At 46.6% G+C, this 7,500-nt stretch overlaps 1 protein-coding gene and 1 pseudogene across 1 annotated transcript in view; one reads left to right on the forward strand and one right to left on the reverse strand.

Moving 5' to 3' along the window:
• The window catches only part of LOC115124437 (pyruvate carboxylase, mitochondrial-like), a 671,386-nt gene that overhangs the window by 202,791 nt on the left and 461,095 nt on the right, over positions 1-7,500 (reverse strand). The window lies entirely within an intron of this gene.
• The window catches only part of LOC115123827 (leucine-rich repeat and fibronectin type-III domain-containing protein 2-like), a 98,543-nt pseudogene that overhangs the window by 68,799 nt on the left and 22,244 nt on the right, over positions 1-7,500 (forward strand).

Genomic DNA, 7,500 nt, shown 5'->3' on the forward strand with positions numbered 1-7,500 from the left:
GCACAGCCGACGAGACACTGGTGTACAGGTCAGTCTATAATTATACCGGAGTTCACCCCACACACACCTGACCTCTATACACCTAATTCATCTACCCCTCACCTGTACAGCTGACGAGACACTGGTGTACAGATGGGTCTATAGTTATACCGGAGTTCACCACACACACACCTGACCTCTATACACCTAATTCATCTACCCCTCACCTGTACAGCTGACGAGACACTGGTGTACAGATGGGTCTATAGTTATACCTGAGTTCACCCCACACACACCTGACCTCTATACAACAATACACCTGACCTCACTAACCTCTATACAACAATACACCTGACCTCACTAACCTCTATACAATCATACACCTGACCCCATTAACCTCTATATAACCATACACCTGACATCACTGACCTCTGACCTCTATACAACCATACACCTGACACACCTGACCTATGACCTCTATACTACACCTGACATTATGAGATGGTCGCATGTGGGATAAAGGCACAGAGAGAAAAGAGGCCGGAGTGGAGAGAATAAGGAAGGAAGAGATTTTGACAGAGAGACCCTCAAGGGACCATGGGTAATGGAGTCTGAATGATGGGTTTAAACTACAGAGTCAATACATATGATGTTACAACCTATCAGAGAGACAGATACACTTGGAGAGAGAGAGAGAGAGAGAGAGAGAGAGACAGAGAGAGAGAGGGGTCAGGTGGGGAGAGAGATGAGAGATAGAATAGGGAATAGGGAGAGAATGAACAATGAACAATTATAGACATAAGAGGAAGTAACTGCCATGTTCTCTCTCTCTTTCTCTCTCTCTCTCTGTCTATCTCTCTTTCACACTCTCTCTCTGTCTCTCTCTCCCTCTCTCTCACACTCTCTTTCGGTCTCTCTCTCTTTCACACTCTCTCTCTGGCTCCTATCCTCTGTTTCTCCTGCCCTCTATCATTTATGCAGTCAGAGAATGAAATAATATAATGAAAAGAGAAAGGGGGATGAAGACAGTGATGAGGAGAGTACACTCTTGGAAGGTGCTATCTAAACTCAGCATAAAAAGAAACATCCTCTCACTGTCAACTGCGTTTATTTTCAGCAAACTTAACATGTGTTAATATTTGTATGAACATAAGATTCAACAACTGAGACAAACTGAACAAGTTCCACAGACATGTGACTAACAGAAATTAAATAATGTGTCCCTGAACAAAGGGGGGGTCAAAATCAAAAGTAACAGTCAGTATCTGGTGTGGCCACCAGCTGCATTAAGTACTCCAGTGCATCTCCTCCTCATGGACTGCACCAGATTTGCCAATTCTTGCTGTGAGATGTTACCCCACTCTTCCACCAAGGCACCTGCAAGTTCTCGGACATTTCTGGGGGGGGGTCACCCTCCAATCCAACAGGTCCCAGACGTGCTCAATGGGATTGAGATCCGGGCTCTTCGCTGGCCATGGCTTCGCTGGCCAATAAATTCCTGTCTTGCTGGAAATCACGCACAGAACGAGCAGTATGGCTGGTGGCATTGTCATGCTGGAGGTTCATGTCACAATGAGCCTGCAGGAAGGGTACCACATGAGGGAGGACTATGTCTTCTGTGTCTTCTGTGTGATGTTCGGTGTGATGTTCGGATGTACCGATCCTGTGCAGGTGTTGTGACACGTGGTCTGCCACTGCGAGGACGATCAGCTGTCCGCCCTGTCTCCCTGTAGCGCAGTCTTAGGCGTCTCACAGTACAGACATTGCAATTTATTGCCCTGGCCACATCTGCAGTCCTAATGCCTCCTTGCAGCACGCCTAAGGCACATTCACGCAGATGAGCAGGGATCCTGGGCATCTTTCTTTTGGTCTTTTTCAGAGTCAGTAGAAAGACCTATTTTAGTGTCCTAAGTTTTCATAACCTCTTAGGGAAGCTGCGAATTTTCGCAGCTTTTTGTTAAAAATCGCGCAACATTTCAGCGCCCTGCTATTCATGCCAGGAATATACTATATGCATATGATTAGTATGTGTGGATAGAAAACACTCAGACGTTTCTAAAACTGGTTAAATCAAATTTATTGCCCTGGCCACATCTGCAGTCCTCATGCCTCCTTGCAGCATGCCTAAGGCACATTCACGCAGATGAGCAGGGATCCTGGGCATCTTTCTTTTGGTCTTTTTCAGAGTCAGTAGAAAGACCTATTTAGTGTCCTAAGTTTTCATAACTGTGACCTTAATTGCCTACCGTCTGTAAGCTGTTAGTGTCTTAACGATCGTTCCACAGGTTCATGTTCATTAATTGTTTATGGGTCATTGAACAAGCATTGGAAACAGTGTTTTAAACCCTTTACAATGAAGATCTGTGGAGTTATTTGGATTTTTACAAATGATCTTTAACCTGGAACCAAAAAAGGTTCCGAAGAACCCTTTTTGGAACCCTTTTGTTTCTAAGAGTGTAGTCTTCTCCTCTCCTTTAAACTCCTTCCTTTAATAAGTCTCTTGTTTTCTTTATTTCTCTTGGGTTCTAATAATGACCTTGTCTCTGTGTTACCAGCTCGACAAACCATTTCTGTAAGGACCTCACATTTTGCACTGGGGGCATTGTCATGCTGAAATAGGATAGGGCCTTCCCCAAACTGTTGCCACAAAGTTGGAAACACAGAATTGTCTAAAATGTCATTGTATGCTGTAGCGTTAAGATTTCCCTTCACTGGAACTAAGGGACGTAGCCCGAACCACCAAACTTTACAGTGGGCACAATGCATTCGGGCAGGTAGCATTGTCTCGGCTCCGCTAAACCCAGATTTGTCCACATACTTTTGTTTGTATAGTGTATAAGTAAAACATATATGTGATTCGTTTCTGGAAACTATGTCGCGCGTCACTACTTCACATGAGAGGCATTTACGTTTATAATCTGTTATAATCTACAGGTTTCTAATTTTGTTTAACTAGCTAGGGAGCCAGCTTGCTAACGTTAGCTAGGGAGCCAGCTTGCTAATGTTAGCTGGCTGGCCTCCTAGCTAATGTTAGCTGGCTGGCTCCCTAGCTAACGTTAGCTGGCTGGCCTCCTAGCTAACGTTAGCTGGCTGGCCTCCTAGCTAACGTTAGCTGGCTGTCCTCCTAGCTAATGTTAGCTGGCTGGCCTCCTAGCTAATGTTAGCTGGCTAGCTCCCTAGCTAACGTTAGCTGGCTGGCCTACTAGCTAACGTTAGCTGGCTGGCCTCCTAGCTAACGTTAGCTGGCTGGCTCCCTAGCTAATGTTAGTTGGCTAGCTCCCTAGCTAACGGTAGCTGGCTGGCTCCCTAGCTAACGGTAGCTGGCTAGCTCCCTAGCTAACGGTAGCTGGCTGGCTCCCTAGCTACCAATAGGTGCCCCTCTTTGCGAGGTATTGGGAAACCGCCCTGGTCTTTGTCGTTGAATCTGTGTTTGAAATTCGAATGAGGGATCGTATAGATCATTGTATGTGTAGGATACAGAGATGAGGTATTCATTTAATAAAAAGCATGTTAAACACTAGTATTGAACACACAGTGAGTCCATGCAACTTATCATGTGACTTGTTAAGCACATTTTTTTTTACTCCTGAACGTAGTATTTAGGGGCGTTTCCATAACAACGGGGTCGAATACTTTATTGACTCAAGACATTTTTAGCTTTTCAATGTTTAAGTAATTTGTAGATTTTTTTGAAAAGCATAATTCCACTTTGACATTATGGGGTATTGTGAATACTCTCTGAAGATACTGCATACATAATATATACACACTGGTATGTAGTATACGTATATGACGGGTATTCATTGGTTTATATGTTACACACACTATATTATATCACTTCTCAATTCAATGGAAAATGGATGATTTGCATTTTTTTGAAAAGGCAGCTGTGTGTCTTACAAACGGCTCTGGTATTGACTCCAGGCTTTCACTATGGATGCATCCCTATGGCAACCTATCCCCTATGGGTCCTGGTCGACAGGAATACCGTAGTGTGCCATTTAGAGCTCAGCCTTTCACTGTGCCAGGTTGATTTAGAACTCAGCCTTTCCCTGGGCCAGGTTGATTTGGAACTCATCCTTTCACTGGGCCAGGTTGATTTGGAACTCATCCTTTCCCTGGGCCAGGTTGATTTGGAACTCAGCATTTCACTGGGCCAGGTTGATTTGGAACTCAGCCTTTCACTGGGCCAGGTTGATTTGGAACTCATCCTTTCACTGGGCCAGGTTGATTTGGAACTCAGCATTTCACTGGGCCATGTTGATGTGGAACTCATCCTTTCACTGGGTCAGGTTGATGTGGAACTCAGCCTTTCACTGGGCCATGTTGATATAGAACTCATCCTTTCACTGGGCCAGGTTGATTTGGAACTCATCCTTTCACTGGGCCAGGTTGATGTGGAACTCATCCTTTCACTGGGCCAGGTTGATGTGGAACTCAGCCTTTCACTGGGCCATGTTGATTTGGAACTCAGCCTTTCACTGGGCCAGGTTGATTTGGAACTCAGAAATTCCCTGGGGCAGATTGATGTTTATTGTGATGAATCTTGTCCTGGGGGTAGAACTAGGCGATTTCCGCTAGATGGGCCTTCTGCAAAGTCACAATTGTCTACATCGTAATAAATGTATGAAAAGAAGTATTAGTTTTTTGGTCTTAATTTAACGCTAGGGTTAGCCATTAGGGTTATCAGTGTTGTTAAGGTTAGGTTTAAATTCAGATTTGATGACTCTGTAGCGCTGCGTCAAGGGCAAGATTCATCAAAGTAAATGTCAATCTCCTTCACTGGGACCTTGAGATTCATCAAATCCTACCTCAGTCGCAGTACAAAATGACCACCCCCTCCTCTCTCTGTTTTTTCATCCCTCTTAACCTCTTCCGACGTAATCATCCCTCTTTTCTCGTTCCCCTTACCTTTTACGATTGGAGTTTCCTTTTTACAGCTTGATCACTCTATACAGTATCATTATATTCATCACAACTCTCTGCGTCTCCATCTCTCTCCCTCGCTCTCTCTCTTTCTCTCCCTCTCCGTCTCCCTCGCTCTCCCTCTCTCTCCCTCTCCGTCTCCCTCGCTCTCTCTCTTTCTCTCCCTCTCCATCTCCATCGCTCTTTCTCTTTCTCTCCCTCTCCGTCTCCCTCGCTCTCTCTCTTTCTCTCCCTCTCCGTCTCCCTCGCTCTCCCTCTCTCTCCCTCTCCGTCTCCCTCGCTCTCTCTCTTTCTCTCCCTCTCCGTCTCCCTCGCTCTCTCTCTTTCTCTCCCTCTCCGTCTCCCTCGCTCTCCCTCTCTCTCCCTCTCCGTCTCCCTCGCTCTCTCTCTTTCTCTCCCTCTCCGTCTCCCTCGCTCTCTCCCTTTCTCTCCCTCTCCGTCTCCCTCGCTCTCCCTCTCTCTCCCTCTCCGTCTCCCTCGCTCTCTCTCTTTCTCTCCCTCTCCGTCTCCCTCGCTCTCTCTCTTTCTCTCCCTCGCTCTCTCCCTTTCTCTCCCTCTCCGTCTCCCTCGCTCTCTCTCTTTCTCTCTCTCTCCGTCTCCCTCGCTCTCTCTCTTTCTCTCCCTCTCCGTCTCCCTCGCTCTCTCTCTTTCTCTCCCTCTCCGTCTCCCTCGTTCTCTCTCTTTCTCTCCCTCTCCGTCTCCCTCGCTCTCTCTCTTTCTCTCCCTCTCCGTCTCCCTCGCTCTCTCTCTTTCTCTCCCTCTCCGTCTCCCTCGCTCTCTCGCTCTCTCCCTCTCCATCTCCCTCGCTCTCTCTCTCCCTCTCCATCTCCCTCTCCCCTTTCTCTCCTCGCTCTCTCCCTTTCTCTCCCTCTCCGTCTCCCTCGCTCTCTCCCTTTCTCTCCCTCTCCGTCTCCCTCGCTCTCTCCCTTTCTCTCCCTCTCCGTCTCCCTCGCTCTCTCCCTTTCTCTCCCTCGCTCTCTCCCTTTCTCTCCCTCTCCGTCTCCCTCGCTCTCTCCCTTTCTCTCCCTCTCCGTCTCTCTCGCTCTCTCCCTTTCTCTCCCTCTCCGTCTCCCTCGCTCTCTCCCTTTCTCTCCCTCTCCGTCTCCCTCGCTCTCTCCCTTTCTCTCCCTCTCTGTCTCCCTCGCTCTCTCTCTTTCTCTCCCTCTCCGTCTCCCTCGCTCTCTCTCTTTCTCTCCCTCTCCGTCTCCCTCGCTCTCTCCCTTTCTCTCCCTCTCCGTCTCCCTCGCTCTCACCCTTTCTCTCCCTCTCCGTCTCCCTCGCTCTCTCCTTTTCTCTCCCTCTCCGTCTCCCTCGCTCTCTCCCTTTCTCTCCCTCTCCGTCTCCCTCGCTCTCTCCCTTTCTCTCCCTCTCCGTCTCCCTCGCTCTCTCCCTTTCTCTCCCTCTCCGTCTCCCTCGCTCTCTCCCTTTCTCTCCCTCTCCGTCTCCCTCGCTCTCTCTCTTTCTCTCCCTCTCCGTCTCCCTCGCTCTCTCTCTTTCTCTCCCTCTCTGTCTCCCTCGCTCTCTATTTGTTAATGTCACGAGTCTCTCACTTAATTTTCGATCTCTCTACTTTGTTTGTCCTCTTTACGTCTCTCTCTCTCTCCCTCCATTTATCTGAGGCAGAGTTAGTTGTGAGTAGTTGAATATTATGAGTTAGTGTTCCAGGTCACTTATTTCTCTCTCTCCCTCTCTCTCTCTCTTTCTCTCTCTATCCCTCTCTCTCACTCTCTCTCTCCCTCTCTCTCTACCTCTCCAATCACTCTTGAATAATTTGGTACACACCTACTGGAGAGCTCTTCGTTCACACCCTCTTAAGCGTTAGTCTCTCCCATCTCTTTAAGGATTCACATGTGAGGTCATGTACTAAACAACCAAAGATTTCCAGACTAAAAGCTGGTTTATACTACGTCTATGGACATAGACAGTTGTCGTCTGACATCAGAATATGACAGTCTGAATGACATCATGAACATTCTGTTGTCATCTGACATCAGAATATGACAGTCTGAATGACATCATGAACATTCTGTTGTCGTCTGACATCAGAATATGACAGTCTGAATGACATCAGCAGCCTGGTGGTCCAAAATAACCAATAAACTCATCTGTTTAAAAATGTATTTAGTTTACGTCAATCTAGCAAACCAGGCAACTAACAGTAACTTTCTAAACAATGTTTTGGATCTTTTTTTTTAGCTTGTTAGCTAGCTACTGTAGCTGATGTTAAGTTAGCTGGTGAAGCAGTTCAAATAACAACCATATCATATTGTCGACAACATCTTCACTTTAGCTCATTTGTCTTCATTATTACAGGAAAATAAACTCACAACAATATCATTATTTACAAGTTAATAGCTTATGGTTGTGAGTGTGAGGAAATAAAAGCAGGGCTTTCTACTGGAGAAATTGTAGAACTTGGACACTGTCTCGTTGGCCTAACGTTATATCCTCATTTGACTTTGGTGTTGTTCTTCACATTAACGTCTCTGGTAAACAAACACTATATCAAATAAAATCTACGTTTGTTTGTCACATGAACAGGACACAGAAGGTGTAAACGGTACAGTGAAATGGTTACTGGCACAGTGGAGTTTT

The sequence above is a fragment of the Oncorhynchus nerka genome, linkage group LG12 (assembly GCF_034236695.1).
Source record: "Oncorhynchus nerka isolate Pitt River linkage group LG12, Oner_Uvic_2.0, whole genome shotgun sequence".
Lineage (NCBI taxonomy): Eukaryota > Metazoa > Chordata > Actinopteri > Salmoniformes > Salmonidae > Oncorhynchus > Oncorhynchus nerka.